Raw genomic sequence first — 20,599 nt, 5'->3', positions numbered from 1 at the left:
ATTGAAAGGCAGTCTGACAGTTAACATCAGAATTATACTTAAAAACAGTTAGGCCTACCTCAAGAGAAAGGCGAGCACAGTTTATTATTATTGTGCTGTTATTATTATTTAGCCTAAATGTCTTTGCTTGTGCATAAAAACATTTAGATTTGTATGAACAGGTACAGAAATATTTTGGAACAATATAGTCATAAAAGCCGGAAGAGAATTAACATATAGCCTAGAGTTTCTCTTTCAATTCTCCCATGGTTTTTCACATCACACTTAAACAACATATCCTGATATTCATTCATGTGCTGTAACTAGAAGAGATAATCGATCAGTTCACGTCCTGCTTGGACAGTGAAGAGTCACAAAATGTTGTGTCTATTTATTATTTGAATTTCTTAAAAATGAGAGTGTGGCTTGACGGATTTAGCAACAGGCTACTTAAAGAGGCGTGTTTTTTGCTAGTCCATTGTCATTTGTGGAGATGAGATGAAACCATAGTGTTTTAGTACCTGCAGAATAAGCAGGGAATCATGTACATTTAATTTGTTGTCATGAGAGCATACTAAATCAAATCTTGAAATTTTAAATTGTTCTAAAAAACATTTGGTTCATGTCAAGGGAAAAATGTTGTAGCCATGCATTATTCTAGATTCATTGTTTGTGACTGGACCCTTTTGCCATTGAGATGACTTTGAGATGCCATTGAGTGTCCCAATCATTCACCCCAGTGAAAGAACAATTATTCAAATGTTTCTAAGCTCAATTTGCATATTCGACTAAATTTTGATCCCCCCACTCTCCCAACATTATGAATGAACACTTAAAAGTTTTTTCCCCCTATGTTTTAGCCAACAAGACAGTGATTAAAGCAATATCCCAGCTAACAATTTTACGTTCTGGGAACGTTAGTTTTTGGTTCCCAGAACGTTCCCTATTGGTTAGCCAGAAAAGTTTTCTTTACGTTAATAGAACGTTCTCTATAGGTTAGGGGAACGTTCCCAGAACGTTCCCGGAAGGTTCTCGGAATGTTCCCGGAAGGTTCTCGGAACGTTCCCCTAACCTATAGGGAACGTTCTATTAACGTAAAGAAAACTTTCCTGGCTAACCAATTGGGAACGTTCTACAAACAACACATTCTACATTGTTTATTGTTCAAACACTTAAGAATCCTATGAATATATTATTATTACAATAAATTGAATTAACAGAAAATATCATTAATAAGTAAATCAATCAGTTTGTATTAAATAAATAAGCACACAATCCATGTTTTTGTTGATTCATTGTTTAATTATCAACCTAAAATAAGTCATTAAAAACAGCATTAGCAAAATGTATTCAGGTATTCAGTAACAGTAATTTACACTTAATATTTCAAACATGAAAATATTTAAAATAAAACTGCACAAACATTTTAATTAAAACAATCTTTTTGCAAACCGTAGCCTATAACTTACAACAAAATTGAAAAAGTATTAATTTATGTACAATATACATGAATGTGCCAATCTTCACTCCACTCAAAACATTTAAACTCCCAACACCATCTGCAAATTTAACAAGAAAATAAAAAGACAACGCGTTACATGGACACACAATCCCATGCCAAGCCCTGTAATGGCATTAATATTCATCCGGAGCAAATGAAAAGAGTGAGGTGGGATTGTGTGTCACAAGCTGTAGGAGATATGAGAGCACGAGCGCTGCTGGTATCGTGTATTTATTCAGATATTTCAGCATCAATGTTTATAGAAAAAATTATATATTTGAAAACACTACATTGCATTTATTTATATTGCACTATTTATTATTTCAGACTACAAATCAAAAAAGGAATGTTTTATATAGGGGTAAGGGTACCCATTAACAGGGCTCTACAGTGCGCCCATTTCACTCGCACATGCGAGTAAATATTTCGGCGTGCGAACGTGAAAAAATATTTGGGCGCACTCGTGCGAGTGACAGCATTTTTCTATAGAAACAGCTGCAAATACATCATCATGAGGAGGGGGAGAGTAGGACACTATATTACCGGGAGATCAGTTATTTAGGCCTAAATCTTCAGTAGATAGTCTGTAGCCTCATAAAAAAAAAACTACAGTGCCCACACACGAACTATTTCAAAACAGCGCGAATTCATTCGCTCTTAAAACATCCTCTGATATAAACAAGTAGGCCTAGACTTAAAATGTATTAATTTTCAGCATTTAGTCATTTATTTGCAATAACCACTTTAAGTGGGCTATTTAAATTTTTTTATTTATATGTTAAATTATGTTTTTAAAACATAAGCGCAGAGTGTTACGTAATATTGTGTGTGTGTCGAAAGAATTTGTCCGCAGCTGCTCAAAAAAAAAACAAACAAAAAAAAGTCAAAAACCCCACTGTCAGTGTTTTGTAAGGAACAGGCAAATATGTAAAATATAGAAGGAGACATTTCAATTATTTACTAATAAAACAGTTATTTTTTATGTCAGTGTCGGCTAGACAGATGAAGTTGACGACTCGCGATCTTCGCAGCGCCAGAGAGAAATGCACATTTCATACGAATTACATAAGCAGCGCAGTCTGTTTTCTTTTGTTTTGAATTGTTCTGCTTAAAAGTAGACATTTAAGCTATCTATATGTCTCAGGTCTGTGAGGCAATAGGCTACCTTATAGCCCTACGCTGAGTTTCGGTTCATTTATGAGACGAGCTCCAGGTTCGCCAGCGCCTCCGTGTCCTGATTATCTATTTTCTAATAGCCTATAGGCCTATTTACTTATTTATTAAATCCAGACAATTGGTTGATGAAACATCGATTAAAATTAAGATACAATTAATACAAAACGAAATTAAATTTAAAGACAGGCTTTGTGCTTTCAGTTTGAGGTCTCTGTGAAAGTTTTAAAACATTAGTTTAGTGCCGCTTTAGAGCGCTCACGTCCGTAACGGAGAACTGTCTGTAACAATTATTTTTTTTGTGTGAAATAAATTTCTAAAAAACTGCGACTTAGTCCAGTGCGACTTAGGCTATATATGTTTTGTGGCGCATTTGACTGATATGCGACTCCGGAGCGACATAAAATAGGCTACGGTAAGTTATGTATTATTTTTGTGCAAATGTCCCATAAATTCCCATCCTTTAAGGATTCATTTATGTCCCGTTGACCAGTCCATTGTATTACGAATAAAGCTAATCAATAAAGTCAAAAATGTGATGTGCAGTCAGGTTTGAGTGTGTGCGCTATTTGAACAAGTTTTCTTCTCACTGATATGCTTGTTGTGATTTGCGGAGTTTTGACGAGTCAATCAATCAATCAATCATTTATTTATATAGCACATTTAAAACACAACCAAGGTTGACCAAAGTGCTTCACAAGCAATCAAAGAAACACAGTAGAACAAATAAAACAGATACAGCATGCATATATAATACAAAAAATAAGAACAAGCGAGCAGTAATAATATAGCTAAAATAGCTATATAGTGTTAAAAGCCATGGAGAATAAATGAGTCTTTAGCTGAGTTTTAAAAATGTAGATAGACGGGGCATGCCTAATAAACATCGGAAGGCTATTCCATAGCTTCGGGCCTGCGGCAGCAAAGGATCGATCGCCTCGTTTTTTTAGTTTTACTTTAGGGACTGTTAGGAGGCCATGGTCACTGGATCTCAGGTTTCTAGATGGTGTATAAGGAACCAAAAGTTCAGTTAAATATTGCGGTGCCAGATTATTCAAAGCTTTGTAAACAAATAATAACATTTTAAACTCAATCCTGTACTTGACAGGTAGCCAGTGAAGGGACATTAAAACAGGTGTTATATGGTCAAACTTACGCTTCCCTGCAAGCAATCTAGCGGCTGCGTTCTGAACTAGCTGTAGGCGGGAGATAGATGCCTGAGTACTGCCATAGTACAATGAGTTGCAGTAATCAAGCCTACAGGTAATGAAAGCATGAATGGCTATTTCTAAGTTATTTCTTGAAAGAATGGATTTTACTTTACTGAGAAGGCGGAGTTGGTAAAAACATGACTTGACTACAGCAGAAATCTGTTTATCAAATTTTAAATTTGAATCAAGTAAGAAGCCCAAATTCCTAACACACTTTGAGTTATAAGGGGTGAGAGGGCCGAGGTCAAGGTCAAAATCGCAGTTTTCCTTGGGGCCGAACAGAATAAACTCAGTTTTGTTTTCATTTAAATGAAGAAAATTGAGGGAAAGCCATGCCTTAAGATCATTCAGGCAGTCTAACAGTGGCTGAAGAGAGGAATCATTATTGCATTGCAGGGGAAGGTAAAGTTGGGTGTCGTCAGCATATAAATGAAAGGAGACACCATATTTTTTAAAGATAGTGGCCAGAGGAAGTAAATATAGAGAGAATAACACCGGCCCAAGGATTGATCCCTGGGGGACACCACAATTAAGCGGTTTATTAGAGGATAAATATTGACCTAACTGAACAGTAAAACATCTATCTGACAGATAAGAGCGAAACCACTGTAAGACAGAACCCCGAAGTCCTACACAAGACTCCAAGCGTGACAGAAGAATGTTGTGGTCTACTAAGTCAAAAGCGGCACTTAGATCCAAGAGGATCAGAGCCAATGGTTTGCCAGAATCTGTGATAAAATATATGTCATTAAGAACTCTTAAAAGAGCAGACTCAGTGCTATGTAAGGCTTTAAAACCAGATTGAAAAACTTCATTGATTGAATTATTTAACAGGAAAGTTTGTAATTGTACCAAAACTGCTTTCTCCATAATCTTTGAGATAAAAGGGAGATTTGAAATGGGTCGGAAACTGGAGAGAGATGATTGATCTAGATTAGGTTTTTTAATATAAGGAGTTATCACAGCCTGTTTGAGGCAGGCAGGAACAGTGCCCATATGTAAGCACTTGTTAATGACTGACAGCAGGCTTGAACCCATAGCACCCACATTTTGCACCCACATTGACGAGTTTTATAGTCTTGATTGTTTCTTATTCAAAAGTGGTGACATCCCTACACCCCCCCCCCCCCCCCCCAATAGAATTAAATGAAAATCTTTTGTTTGAAAGTTGTGGTCTGATGTTCTTAACCTTACAATGAGCATTGTAAATTTAATTGATGAATAATTCTAATAATAAAACTATAATGATAAACTTATACAACATAAATGACTGTGCCCCCAAATATTTGTCTGTGCTCCTAAATTTTTTTATTTAGGCGCACCAGTGCTCCTTGTTCAAAAAGTAAGTGTAGAGCCCTGATTAAGCCCACTTTCAACTCTGAAGTCAAATAAAAAACAGAGAAAATAATATTCAAGTCTAGTGAACTCTGACCTGCGAATTCGCTCTACATATAACGTATAAGTCTCACCTCCAATGAAGAATTTGAAAACCTGTAACTGCTGTGTTGTTGATGAGAGAGAAAGAGAAAAAAAGTTTGAAACTTCTATCAATTTTTTTTTATCTCTGTGACTTTACACCTACAAATTCCACTGTCACAGGTGCTCAGTTTTGCTATAATGATGCCCTCACAGAACATGGTAATAATCAGCCATCCATGCAAAAGCAAAGGTCGGTGTAGTTTACAGGTACATCTGTCCAGGCCAACATCTGATGCCTTGATGCCTTCCGCTGGGATCCCAGAAAACCTGAAATAAAAAAAAAATAGTACAGTTCAAAATCTATCATACATACATTTCATCTGGTATCACAAATTATCATTCCAGGTTCACTTTAAGATATGCTCAATTTAGTGCTGCACGATATTGAAAAATGTAGAGTTTATTTAGAGATACCTGCCGTATGGTTTAGTGCAGGTGCTATCGGGACTAAATCTCGTAAATTACCCCACTAATAATGCCCAGAATTGTACCAAACTTCTACAGTAGTACAAATAGGTTCTGTACTCATTAAACGAGGCACTGGAAAGTTTGTAAGTACATCAGGAGTTTATTTAAATAACACTTGCCTGACGGCGAATGCTACTGCTGACGCGGATGTTGACGTCACTTTATGAGTACAGAACCTATTTGTACTTCTGTACTACTCATTTTCCCCGACATAGAGCAGATCGGCACACAACAAAAACTGCTGTTCGGATGTTCCCTTTTCTGATATTTTAGCATTCGTGCCATTTTAGTTAAAACAGAAGTAAGAATTTTAGTATAATAAGCAAAAATTAACAGTAAACTCAGAGATCACCTACCGCTGCAGATGTGTACAGTACGGAAGTGAAAAGCGGAAATGCTTAGACCTCTTTCCGGTTCGACCGCTGGGCGCTCCGCATAACCCCTATTGGGGGGATTTTGTAGAGGAGTGAACCTGCATAGAAAACTACAATAGATAACAAGCATAGACAAATACAATAGAAGAAAAATACAGTTGAAATAAGCAGTGCATTATGTTTTTCAGTTAAATCTAACTTATCAGGTACAGAAATTGAATTATCAAAATGTAAAATAAGTCTTCACTGTAAAAATAAAATAACTATAAATTAATTAAATGTATCTTTGCTAAAGCTACAAGTCATTTTATCTTTTGATGTTTGATCACCATTAGCGACACAAACAGCTGCGGGTACGTTAGGCTGCTGTCCCTTTAAGACGAATGCGCAGACCTAATATAAATGACACGCATTCGTTTTCTTTCTGTTTAAAACATACAAGACTGTTTACGAGGAAACTCGCCAAGATGGGCATTTTGACTTCATTTTGCGTGCACGTGTCCGTTTAAGCTAAAAAAAAGGGAAAGAGAACTGAATTCGGCTGAACTCACCTTCTTCATCTACTGACTGTGGATGGCATCAAGGTCTTGTCCTGAAGAATACAGGGCCAAACAATAGGGATTATATCTCATCTGGTAACAAGTGCAAAGCCATAACTTTAAGAACTCTAAAGATATATTTACCCCCTGATATTGCATTGGGGATATCAATTCAAACATTTTTAAAGGCTAAGAGTAAGCTAAGAATTGCCCAAGATATCTGTGAAAAATAACTGCCTAAAGTTGTCGACCCCCTGAACCACATTCAGCATTTAAAAGTACAAAGAATTTCAGTATTGATCATTAAAATTAAAAACATACAAATACATAAATACCTTTGAGTTGGACAGTATGGTGTCAGTCTCATTGGCCATCATAATTCAAAACAGACCTAAAGAAATAAAATATACTAATGATCAGGATATCATGTTATCATAATAGGTAAATGAATTATTATTATAACTATGACCATTATAATATTGTATTAGTCGCCTATTACTTTGCTGATTATTTAGCCTACAGGCTTCTCAAGGACAATCTCACTGAAAAAACCTGCCGTTAATGATTTTAAAATGTGAGACTTATTTCAAAAGCATAAATCTTACAGACCCCAAACCTTTGAACAGTAGTGCACTGTATGTTTGAGGTGGTTTTGCTTACTAGTCATATAGTCCAGGCGTTTTAGGAAAAAAGGGTGAACAAATTGCAACAGAATCAAACTCAACTGATTTTGTATCCTCAATATGTCCTCAGTAAGGAAAAAAAAGCCCAGAAGAATCCCATTAGGGGAAAGTTTAGAAAAAGACCCAAATATAGCCCATTCATACGCCTATTCATTATTTTTCTCACAAGAATAGGGTAAAAAATTTAACCTTTAGATATCACCATGAAAATTACTGAGTTGATTACTTATATCAAGACAAACAAAAAATGTGTTACAAGTTTTTTTTAATTGTTTGTTAACATGGACAAACGGTGCATAATCTAATTACAGATGTGCTAATTTGCATAAATACCACAACAGATCTAAACATTGGGTCTAGCCAGGTGAAAATGTCTTGTTGAATCTTGTTGACAAATAACAGTAAAATACTTAATGTTAAGGTCTGAATGGAACCCATTTAGGCTACCCATGAGCATTAATACATAGAGGCAGGAAGAAGTACTTTAGAAACCAACCTTTATTAATTTTTAAGAGATTGGGTTTGGGGCTGGGTCAGTAGGACTGTTTCTGGTGGACGAGTCTGAGGCAAGAACAGGAGACAATGGTAAGGAGAAAGCAGAAGACAAAAGGTAAGTAAAATAAAAGGCAAATCCCCAGAAACAGTCCCACTGACCCAGCCCCAAACCCCATCTCTGCAATAATAATTAATAAAGGCTGGTTTCTAAAGTACTTCTTCCTGCCTCTGTGTATTTATGCTCATGGGTAGCCTAAATGGGTTCCATTCAGACCTTAACATTAAGTATTTTACTGTTATTTGTCAACAAGATTCAACAAGACATTTTCACCTGGCTATACCCAATGTTTAGATCTGTTGTGATATGCTATTAGTAAACAAAAACAATTTCTAAAGCTAGGTCTTTTAAACATTAGATCACTCACACCTAAGGCAGTTATTGTAAATGAAATAGTCATAGATAATAGCATCGATGTACTTTGCCTTACTGAAACCTGGCTTAAAGGGACACTAGGTAACTTTTTAACCTTAACTGAACAGCTTCGGAGTCAGTGGAATGGTTATATTACTTATTTCGGGTTGAATGGTGGTGGTTTCGCACCCCCCTGGTGCCCGAGAGCGGAAAAAACTCACTTGCAACTTTGGGCCGGCGGGTCGGCGTCAGGAAGTATCGCGTGATATCAGGTCTCGCGATGTAACGAATTGCTTGACGGCACTGCACACGTACACGCCCCCATTCAAGCACCGGCTATGTATAAGCAAAGGGCAACGATAGATTGAGTTATGGCTGAGTATATGGCCTGTAAAAAAAGAAGCAGAAAGCTTGGAAATCTTTGTCGGAGGACCAACGAAAGAGGAAATGGGAGACTGACCGAGCAAGAAGTCAGACTCGAGTAAATATATCGGACCGGCTTTTTCAGAATGGTGAGAACTGAGAGAAACAGAAGCCTGCAAAATGGATGCTGACCTGGCCTTCTTGCTGTTGCACAGTGCACTTGTAAGTATCTTTGGAATAAACTGTGTTTAATATTTAAATTTCAAGTAATTGCGACCTCAGGATGTTTGCTATTGTCTGTAAAGGTTTTTTATTATGATCGCTGTTACGGGCTTACTAGTACGCTAGATACTATAACTTTGATGTTAGCATTGTCATAGCAAACATGTTTGATTTCTGTAGTTGTTTGGCCGTTCCTCTGTCGGTTTTATTTGTGTAACTTACACTTTTATTTTATGTCACTAAGTCAACGCGTCTGATAATAGGCAATATCAGACGCGCAAAATGTTGCACATATCATGATCGAGCTAGAAAAAACGTTCTGATGTTTTCTTAGACAAGCAAAGGTAAACCATCATTCTACCAGATGAACTTATAGACCTTGCTAATATAACTTTAGACAAATATTAGCCTCCGATATATATATATTTTTTATGCTCATGCCCATTCTCCCAAAAACAAACAAACACGAAAGCAGTAGTTCGCCTCGTTCATATCGTTCATTCCCTGTAAAAATACTAGTATGCATGACAACACAATAAAAAAATAAAATAAAAAAAATCGCCATCAGTTGGAAAGAAAGTATTGCTTTACTTGCCTCGGTAGACATAACTGGTTTTGAAATAGCCGGTTCCTCTGCTCAGCTGGGTTGACAGCTGATCAGCTGGGTTGCTCGTGGCGAGGGGGGAGGAACAACAGTTCGTTTTTACGACAGAGTGTTTGAAAGCGTTATACTACCAGACACTAGGGGGAGCTTCGTAGAGAAAAAACACTCAGACTTGCATAATGTCCCTTTAAACCAAATGATTATTTCGGTCTAAATGAGTCTACTCCATCAGGGTACTGTTATAAGCATGAGCCCCGTTTGATTGGTCGTGGCGGCGGTATTGCAACAATCTATAGAGATTGTCTTAGTGTTACTCAGAAAACGGGTTATAAGTTTATTTCATTTGAAGTACTTGTACTAAATGTTACACTCTTAGATGTTAGAAAAACATCCCTATTATCTTTAGCCTTGGCTACCGTATATAGACCTCCTGGGCCTTACGCTGATTTCCTAAAAGAGTTTGACCAATAGATCTGAGAGAAAATCTGCAATGTCAATAAAGCATTAATTGTTGGAGATTTTAACATACACGTAGATAATCCAACTGATGCGTTAGGGGCTGCGTTTACAGATTTATTAAATTCCTTTGGGGTCAAGCAAAACGTCAACGGACCAACTCATCGTTTTAATCATACACTCGATTTAATTATATCACATGGAACCGATCCAACCGATATCGATATCATTCCACAAAGTGATGATGTCACTGACCATTACATGGTAACTTGCATATTATGTACTGCTGTAATATGTCATGCGGCGTAAAAAGGCCCTAAAAGTAGGGATGGCCCGATACCATTTTTTTCCAAACAGATACGAGTACGAGTATTTACATTTGTGTACTTGCCGATACCGAGTACCGATACCGATATTTCTACCGCAAAAGTAACTACAGGCTCCCAGAAAAGAAGACAGAAGACTATTTTAGAACACAGGTTAGAAGACTGTTTTTATTTTCTCTGCTTGTTTTAACAAGTCTAAAATAAATAATGAGTAAAATAATAAATGTAGGCAATTTCAAATCAAAAATAAATTATATATATTTCTGTGTAAACAAAAAGCCTCAATGCTGGCACTGTCTTCACAACTGACAAAATATAAATAAAACGTATTGTACAGTCAACACCGTCAACTCAACAATATATCACTGAAATATTTGACACCGTCTCCAGCTTTCAATTTAACTAAATTTCAATGTAACTGTTGTGTAGTCTCAATTAAACATTTACAAAACATCAATGTAACTATTGCAAGTCTTAATTAAACTACTGCATATTTCAATTAAACAACAATTAAACTATGTGGCACAGTGACAGTTCCCATGTTTCAATTAAACATTTCAGTCAGCAATGTGATCTGAACTAGCTTAGGTACTTTTTGGGAGAATGAGAGGCAGGTTCTTTTTGATGAACAAAATCATCTCTGCATGATCAGCTGTGATTCTGTTTCTGTCGACATTCACAATATGTGACACTGAGCTGAACAGCCTTTCACTGTCAACACTACTGCATGGTGCTGAGAGGTATCTGGATGCCATTTTGGCCAGAGTAGGGAACCGCACTTTGTTAACTGCCCACTATTGTAGTGGTTTGTCTTCTCGAGAAATTGTGGTCTCCCCTAGGTATGTCTCTAATTGTGCAGTAGAACCTACTTGAGTTCTGTTTAGAGAGACTGGTGCTTGATCATCTGCTATTTCATCAAATATACTGTCCAGGCTGCTGCTTGCCTGGTCCCTGCGTGGTTTTCTGGCAGGAGGTTCGTGCAGGTCATGATTCTCCTCTTCTCCAGACGACCTCAACAGCTCACGCATCAGCATCTCCTTGGCATTTGCAGCAGTGTTGGTGTTAGAGAAAAAAAGATTTTTATACCTATAACAGAGGGAGAAAAAAAATAGGCATCTGACAATACGTATTTATTAAAATAACATAGCCTAATCAAATAATTTATTAAATGAAAATGAAATACTAAAATGTACTTTTCAGCAAGACATAGGCAACTTTTAACTCACTATCTAGCACACACACACACATAAACACACACACGCACACAGACACAGATACACACACAGACACACACACACAGAGACACACACACACACAGACGCACACAGATACAGACACAGACACACACGCACACAGACACACAGACAGACACACACACACACACATGCACAGATACAGACACACACACACACAGATACAAACACGCACACACACTCACACGCACACAGACAGACAGACAGACAGACACACACACACACACACACACACACACACACACACACACACACACACCTACCTGGGGTCGAGTAGAGTAGCGATGCTGTAGAGGGGTTGTTCTTCCACATCAGAAAATTGCCTCCTGACAGCTGCAGCTAAAGTCCCTTTCATAGTTTTGATGCCATGGTCATCGTCGGTCTCTCTAGACAGAAATCGCTGCAGTACAGTGACAGCAGGAATCACATCTGCTGCCATAGCTTCAGAAGAGCTAACTTTTCGTGTTAACTCCTCAAACGGACCCAGAACAGTTACAACCTTCTCCAGCAGTGTCCACTGGTGAGCCGTGAGATTATCAGGGAGTTCATGTTCGGACACAAAAACTCCTAGAGCCCGTTTCTGCTCAATCAGGGACTGGATCATGTAAAATGTACTGTTCCAGCGGGTCTGTACGTCCTGCTGTAGTCGTTTTGCAGGCTGACCAATCTCTAACTGAATGTCTTCGAGGCAGGAGTAGGCTAGAGGAGAATGTTTAAAATGGCCAACGATTTTGCGTCCGATAGCCAATGCATCAGCAACACTTCTCTGTGACAAAAGTCCTTCGTGGACCACCAGCTGGAGAGTGTGAGCGGCACAAGGTAAGCTGGGGAGTCCAGCATCATTCATGCCCTTAATCATATTTTTAGCGTTGTCTCGTAGCACAACGTGGACAGAGGTTTTCGGAATGCACCAGGTCTGAAGCATCCCATCGAACGCACCTGCTATGGCTTTGCTAGTGTGCGAGCCCCGGAACGGCTTTGCTTGTAAGGTGGCTTGGCGAAGAGTAAAGTTGTCATCAATCCACTGTACAGTTAAACTGAGCAGAGACATTGGGCAGACACTGCTTGACCAAATATCTGTTGTAAAACTGACGGTCGAAACGTCACGCAACAGGCCACTGACGTGCTTTTTCACGTCATGAAACACTTTCGGTAGCATAGCGGTTGTAATGTGATGGCGACTCGGAATTTCGTATCGCGGCTCTGGTATGCCAAGAAGATGTCGAAATCCTATATTTTCAACAGCCGACAATGGTCATCAAGTGCAATAAAGTATGCAATTCCTTCTGTTATTTTTAGTGCCCGTGGATTATCTCTGGACATCTTCTCGCGCTTGTGTAAAACCTGTGTTAATGTTGGCTGCTGAGTTGCTTGTTTAGCTTGACTAAACTGTGTGTATTCAGCGCTATGATGCGTCTTCAGATGTTTAATTAGATTGCTAGTGTTAAACGATGTACTTTCTTTTCCTCCTCTCGACACCTTAGCTGAACATAACTTACAGTCTGCCTTGCTGCTGTCATCATCCCTTATCTTGAAATAGGGATGGCGAAAACTAAAAATTTTCTTGACCGACCACCGAGCCTCATTAGCCGGTTGAAACCGGTTAACCGATTAGTTTAAAATATAGGGCTGTGCGCATGAGCAATAGTCACATCGCCGGAACATGCGATGTGAAGGGTAGTAGCACCCATGGTGTATTAAGAGAATGATATTTCGTACTAATAAGAAAGTCAAAATCAGCTATTTGGGACTATTTCGTCTACAAAAAGGAGGATGTTGACTGGAGTGTTATAAAGTTGTGGATGGTTGTCTTTTTTAAAAAGTCTTTTGTCTTTTATTTTTCGTGTTCGCATTTATGAGGAAAAAACAATTTTACGTGACAGTTATCCATTACTGACGCGACCACTCAAAGCGGCACTAAAAGACTGCTTTAAAACTTTCACAGAGACCTCAAACAGAAAGCACAAAGCCTTTCTTTAAAACGAATTTCGTTTTGTATTAATTGTATCTTAATTTTAATCAGCGTTTCATTATCCTATTTTCTCGATTTAATAAAAAAAAGTAAATATAGCAGATAGATATCACGACACGGAGGCGCCAGCGCCTGAACTGGAGCTAACATTAAGCTATCATCCATGAACCGAAACTCAATGTATACGGTAGCTTACTCATCTCACACACCTAAAAAAAAAAAAGGAATATATCTATTATCTACAGAAATCTCTACTTTGTAGCTTGCATTGCACCACTACCACTGCACCAGCACCAAAAACAGAGAGAGAGAGAGAGAGAGAGAGAGAGAGAGAATAGGCCTATGTCACACTTCCTGCTTCCGGAACGCGGAGTAGGGATTCAGAACTTCCGGTCAAAGCAACACTCCTGCTCCTGTCTGCCTCGCTGCCTGCTGTGAGTGTGTTTGCTTCGGTGCTGTAAGCTCCGTCTTAGCCTCGTATTTCCTTGTTTTGAACCATCATTTACTACAATTTCTAGTTGTTTATACTACTACTAAATACAGCTTACCCAAGATCTCAGATTAACCTGACATCGCTAGCTTCCGTTACTACTAGCACAAAACGCTAGTAATTCGCTAGCCTGCTAACGCGCCACCCGTGCGCTCAGCTATTTTTATTTATTTATTTTTCTCTCGCGCGCTCGCACCTTTGAGTTCATAAAAGCTCAGGTGAGTAAGAATCACTCAACAAACACGTGAGTAATGTCTTGTCCTGTTATTGTCACCTGCACTTCATGTCACATGTTTAGCATAGACTTCTCTGTTGGCAATATAGGATTTATATGTGATAAATGCAAGGAGACAGTTAGGCTGACAGAGAAGATTTCAGAACTAGAAACACGCATCCAAACTTTAATTGAGGATAGTAAGAGTGCTAGAGCTTCAGATACTATTTTGGATGCGCCTAGCATAGTGAACTCTTTACATGATGCGGTTCCAGCTGAATTAGTGCCTGCGCAGCCAGGCAAATGGGTGACAGTGAGGGATCGCTCTAGTCGCGGATAAAAAAAAACACTCTTCCGTTCCGATTACCATAACAAATCGATTTGTCCCGCTCAGTGAAACACCCACTGAGAATGATTGTGCCCTAGTTATTGGCGATTCTATTACACGGAACGTGAAAATAGAGACACCAACCACCATAGTCACATGTTTGCCGGGAGCCAGAGCGCCTGACATCAAAGCAAATTTAAAAGTGCTGGCTAATTGTAAATTCTCTAAGATCATTATTCACGTCGGCACTAATGATGTTCGACTCCGCCAGTCGGAGATCACCAAAATTAATATTAAAGAGGTGTGTGAACTCGCAAGTACGATGTCAAGCACTGTAATTTGCTCTGGCCCCCTTCCTGTTCGCAGGAGTGATGAGATAGTTAGTAGATTGTGTTCGCTTAACGGTTGGCTGTCTAAGTGGTGTCCGCTTAATAATATAGAATTTATAGACAATTGGAAAAGTTTTTGGGGCAAACCTGACCTGTTGAAAAGAGATGGTATTCATCCCTCCTGGGATGGTGCTGCTCTTCTCTCTAGTAATATGGCACATAGTCTTAGAGCTCAAACATGACAATCTGGGGCTCAGGTCAGGAAGCAGACAGACTGGCTAAACCGACCGTCTGTTAGCGGCCTCGCGTCACCCAGGTCAGATAAATCCCATCACATAGAGCCTCTTTCACCTAGCTATCATCATATAGAGACTGTGTCTGTTCCCCGAATTTGGAAATCCAAAAAAACGTTTAAACCCATCTAAGGTTAAAAATTTAATTGATGTTCAACAAATAAAAAACAGCTATAATACAGATGAGCAAATGCTAAAGCTTGGGTTGCTGAATATTCGATCGCTTACTTCAAAAGCACTCATTCTTAATGATATGATTTCAGATAATAACCTAGATGTGCTGTGTTTGACAGAAACCTGGCTAAAACCAAACGATTACATTACTTTAAATGAGTCCACCCCGCAAAATGACTGTTATAAACATGAGCCTCGTCTGAAACGCAAAGGGGGAGGAGTTGCTGTAATCTATAGTAATATTTTCAAAACCACTAAGAAATCAAGTTTTAAATATAATTCTTTTGAAGTGTTAGTACTTAATGTAAAAATATATAGTATAAATGATAAATCACGTTTGAGATTTGTGCTGGCTACTGTATACAGGCCACCAGGGCACCATAAAGATTTTATCAAAGAATTTGCTGACTTTCTATCAGAGTTAGTATTGGCTGCAGATAAAGTACTAATTGTTGGTGATTTTAATATACACATCGATAATGAAAAAGATGCATTGGGATTGGCATTTAAAGACATTGTAAACTCAATTGGAGTTAGACAACACGTGTCAGGACCTACTCATCATCGTAATCATACTCTAGATCTAATATTATCACATGGAATAGATGTTGATGCCGTTGAAATTCTGCAGCAGAGCGATGACATCTCAGATCATTATCTAGTCTCGTGTAAACTTCATTTAGCCAAGGCTGCAAAGCCGACTCCGTGTTTCAAATATGTTAGACCTATCACTTCTGCCACTAAAGATTGCTTTATCAATAATCTTCCTGATCAGTTTCATCATCTCAGCATCTCAGATAGCTTAGAAGAACTAGATATTACAACAGAAACGTTTAACTCTCTCTTTTCCAGCACTTTAGACACAGTTGCTCCGTTGCGCTTAAAGAAGATTAAAGAAAATAGTCCAACGCCGTGGTACAACGCGCACACTCAGGCCCTTAAGAGAGCAGCCAGAAAAATGGAGCGCAACTGGAAGAAAACAAAACTAGAGGTATTTCGCATTTCATGGAAAGAGAGCTCGATTGCTTACAGACAGGCCTTAAAAGCTGCTAGATCTGCTTATTTTTCAAACCTATTAGAAGAAAATAAACATAATCCTAGGTATTTATTTGAAACGGTGGCTAAACTAACGAAAAAGAAAGCTTCAAGCACCAAAGTTTCCAAGCAGCACATCAGTAATGACTTTATGAACTTCTTCACTTATAAGATTGATAATATCAGGGAGAAAATTATAACTATGCAACCGTCTACTACAGTATCGCATCAGGCAGTGCATTGTAGTCTCCCGGAGGAAAAATTTGATTCGTTCGTTGCTATAGAAGAGTGTAACGACACTGACAGTCCATCCGGCAGATGTTCTGAATTAGTGAATCCTGATTGTTTCTCTCATGCTAAAACACCTATGAGCATATACCCAGAAAGCCCTAATTGACTAGCTTTCTGACACAAGTGTCTACAAGCAGGCCCTGGTTAATGTTTTACACGACTTAATGAAATCAACGAACAGACCCCTGTTGTTATCGAACTGTCACCGGACTGGGGAAGAACAACTGCCTACTGTGTCTAACGTTTGTTCTTTGTGAACTGACGGCAAAGGACAAAGACTGATTCCATTCATTGTCAAAAAATAAATAAATTAACTTCTATGACTCCTCAGGCTACAAAACTATTTATACAAAACTACTTTTGTCTCTGAGAATGCCATTTTCCAATCAAACCCCCAACCCCTCACGTGGTACGCCACCACCAGATGCAACTGAGGAGACATTCTAACACACACACACACACATTGCCATATATGGACTTCCACGTAGTAAAATTTCATTTTACTAACTATTACAAATTTATAAAGAATGTCCTGGGTGATTTGCATGTTCACCAGTGTGATATTAGAATAGTTGTGTTTTTTGGATTACAGTAAGGTAATCGAGGGTCGGGCTGCATTAACACCCAAAGAGAATCTTCCCGCTCGGAATGCTATGATTCGTCCTCCACGAAAAAGGAGGCGTACACGGGACACTGATAAAAAGGCCAAACCTTCAATTTTCGCTCTCTTCTCCCTCCTCCAAAACTTTGGAAACCCAAGTCCGGACCGGCTTCGGCCTGCTTTTCTTTTCTTCTCTTTTATTTCTTTTTATGTTTTTCTATAGTCTAGTTTCGTTTTCCTATTCGCCTCTGTTCATTCACGAGCTGAATGAACTTAGCCTGAATCATTCCCGGCAACATCACCTCAAAGAAAGAGACTCGTTGAACCTCCCGCGCTCGCGCTCGCCCGGAAGACACAGCACGCGCACGCCTCCCCTCAGACGACTCACGCTGCTCTTAAAGACACACGCAGGACCCTGCCTTCCTTCCTCATACAAAGAGAACCATATGCAATGCAAGTATCGATTATTGAATTGAACTTTTAATGTGATTTCTTTGATGTCTCTTAAGGGTTACTGTCTGTGATTTTTGCCATAGCCTACTGCGATCTCTGATCGCAGATTTTTGCTTTCACTTCCGATCTCATCTCTCATCCTTCTCTCTCTCTCTCATCCTCTCTCTCATCCTTTTCTGTCATTCTATCTTTCTCTAATTCTGATCATTTTATTCTCTCTCTCACTCTTATTCGTTATCTTGTATTGTTTAACTGTATTTTATGTAAAACTGTTGAACAAATGTATCTGTGTGTTGTTAACGTTACTAGCTCGGCGCGTTAGCACAGCTAGCTCCGCCCACACGGCCCGCCTCCAGCCGCTCGGTTTTTCCGGAAAGACTCGGTACAGCCTATCTTTCTTTTATAAATATAATAAAACTAAAGACTTTTTGGAGATATGAACGATGCAATACTACTCTATAGGTACTCAAGATTAACAGGAGATTGAGTGAAAATGAGCATTTCACCCCCCCCTTTAATATTAACCTGTTAACCGTTGCCAGTGCGCGGGCGCACTGAAGCGTTTTTTTATATATATAGTTCAAAGTTACTATCAGATTTAATGTTATACCTTGACAAACTATACATCATTAAAAAGATATAAGACTCAAGTTTCAGTATTTGACCACTATTGTATTCTGAGAAACTTATAGCGACAGTTATTTCTTAATTTGTGTCAGGAGTTATGAAATGAAAAAATGAGTCCATACCTTTGATATGAATTATGCGCGTCAGCCGCTTTCATTCATAAAAAACTCCCGTGCTGTCGTCATGACAGCGATACACAAAACAACGTCCCTCAGGGCTTTTAGCTCAAAAATGTGCAGATTTGGAGAAATATTGATAGATTCTCATAGATTTACATCAGATTTCTATAGACAGGAATAATATTTATTGAATTTATACCCAAATGCGTCGATGTAATCATTATGAGCGCTTAGATACTTTGATACTGTGTTTTCAATTCATACCAATAGCCTGAGGGCGCTATTATGCACAATAATAGTCCATATATGGAACATGAAGAAGAGCCATGATCATGTGACATTCCAGGACGTCACTGATACACACACAAGCTGTGTCCCAATCAGTGATGCGCGGGTTGATCCGAAATGAGCGGGTGCCTGCGGTCACCCGCGGTTACCCGCGGTTACGAGTCATCCAAAAATATTTTTAATGATATTCGGGTCGCGGTCGGTCGGGTCGTTTGAAATAAAGATGCCAATTAAACCTTTGTAATTGATATAGTTCTAGACAAAATTTTCTATGAATACGTTTTAAATTTAATTTACACTTTATTGGCTGAATAACTGGCGCGAAGATGACGCACGAGCTCAGTCAAGTCAAGTCATCTTCATTTATATAGCGCTTTTAACAATGTAGATTGTCTCAAAGCAGCTTTACAGAGATAAGCGTATAATTTAAGGCAACAGAGATTGTTTCGGCTGTACAGCAGAGTTAAGTTATTTCCATCTAAAGTTAGTTTTAATTGATTTGCTTCCGTCGCAATGATCATTTGTTATTAAATTAGGGGCCGCTAAGAAGACACCATTCTCTCTACACAGACTTTAAATGCGAACCTGTGAGAAACACTGATGGCGTTCACATGCGCATTTAGAATGGGTTCTATAGTTATGTGCGTTTGAATATACGCAGGTTTGGAATTCCCTACAAGCCAAGCCTAAACAGAATACTTGTCTTTCCTTATCAATTTTGATAAGGAATTTTATTTTATTTGTTGCTTTGGGGTAGGACCGCGAGACGAATTTTCCCGACAACGCCTTATCTGTAGAGTGGTAGTGGGATCCTCCATAGGGAGAGACTAGTTGGCACTTCAGCACTGCGTTGTCATCGGTCCAGGCGAAGGTCCTTCGTCAGATCTGGATACGGCCTGGATCCGGCAGGCTGCAGGAAAACCTCGGGATAAACACAGACACTAAAATTAGCGTAGATGCCATTCTTCTCATGATGTAACGAGTACATCAGGATTTTTGGGAAGTGTTCCCGGTTCCGGCTGACCTACTATATGCAGCCTAACATTAAATTATAGAAGTCTATAATGTATTATGTGAAAGCTAGGTCAAAGAGATGTGTCTTTAATCTGGCTTTGAACTGACAGAGTGTGTCTGCTTCCCGGACAATGGTAGGAAGACTGTTCCAGAGTTTTGGTGCTAAATAGGAAAAGGATCTACCGCCAGCAGTCGATTTTGATATTCTAGGTATTATCAACTGGCCGGAATTTTGAGATCGTAATAGACGTGACGGACTATAATGCGTTAAGAGCTCGCTCAAGTACTGCGGAGCTAAACCATTCAGTGCTTTGTAAGTAATCAGCAATATTTTAAAATTGATGCGATGTTTAATAGGGAGCCAGTGCAGTTTTGACAGAACCGGGCTAATATGGTCATACTTCCTGGTTCTGGTAAGAACTCGAGCTGCTGCGTTTTGAACCAGCTGTAGTTTGTTTATTAAGCGTGCAGGGCAACCACCCAGTAGAGCATTACAATAATCTAGCCTTGAGGTCATGAACGCATGAACTAACTGCTCCGCATTTGTCAATGAGAGCATATGGCGTAATTTAGATATATTTTTAAGATGGAAAAATGCAGTTTTACAGATACTAGACACGTGACTTTCAAATGAAAGATTGGTATCAAAGAGCACACCCAGGTTCCTAACCGACGACGAAGACTTAACAGAGCAGCCATCAAGTGTTAGACAGTATTCTAGATTATTACGTGAGGAAGTTTTTTGTCCAATAATTAGAAACTCTGTTTTTTCAGAATTCAGAAGTAGGAAATTACAAGTCATCCAATTTTTTATATCCGCTATGCATTCCGTT

General features: G+C 38.8%; 1 long non-coding RNA gene across 1 annotated transcript; it reads right to left on the bottom strand.

Annotated features, from left to right (window-relative positions):
• Positions 1–6,192: 6,192 nt before the first annotated feature.
• LOC307152465 lies at positions 6,193–7,097 on the bottom strand. Its single transcript, XR_013820006.1, has 3 exons — positions 7,060–7,097; positions 6,737–6,777; positions 6,193–6,283 (listed from the first exon to the last, which is right to left on the bottom strand). It is a non-coding gene; the product is annotated as an uncharacterized lncRNA (long non-coding RNA).
• Between the last annotated feature and the right edge of the window lie 13,502 nt (positions 7,098–20,599).

Source organism: Squalius cephalus (genome assembly GCF_949319135.1).
Source record: "Squalius cephalus genome assembly, chromosome: 24".
NCBI classification, from domain to species: domain Eukaryota; kingdom Metazoa; phylum Chordata; class Actinopteri; order Cypriniformes; family Leuciscidae; genus Squalius; species Squalius cephalus.
Note: the sequence above shows the minus strand (reverse complement) of the source record. Positions and strands in the feature narration are given on the sequence as shown.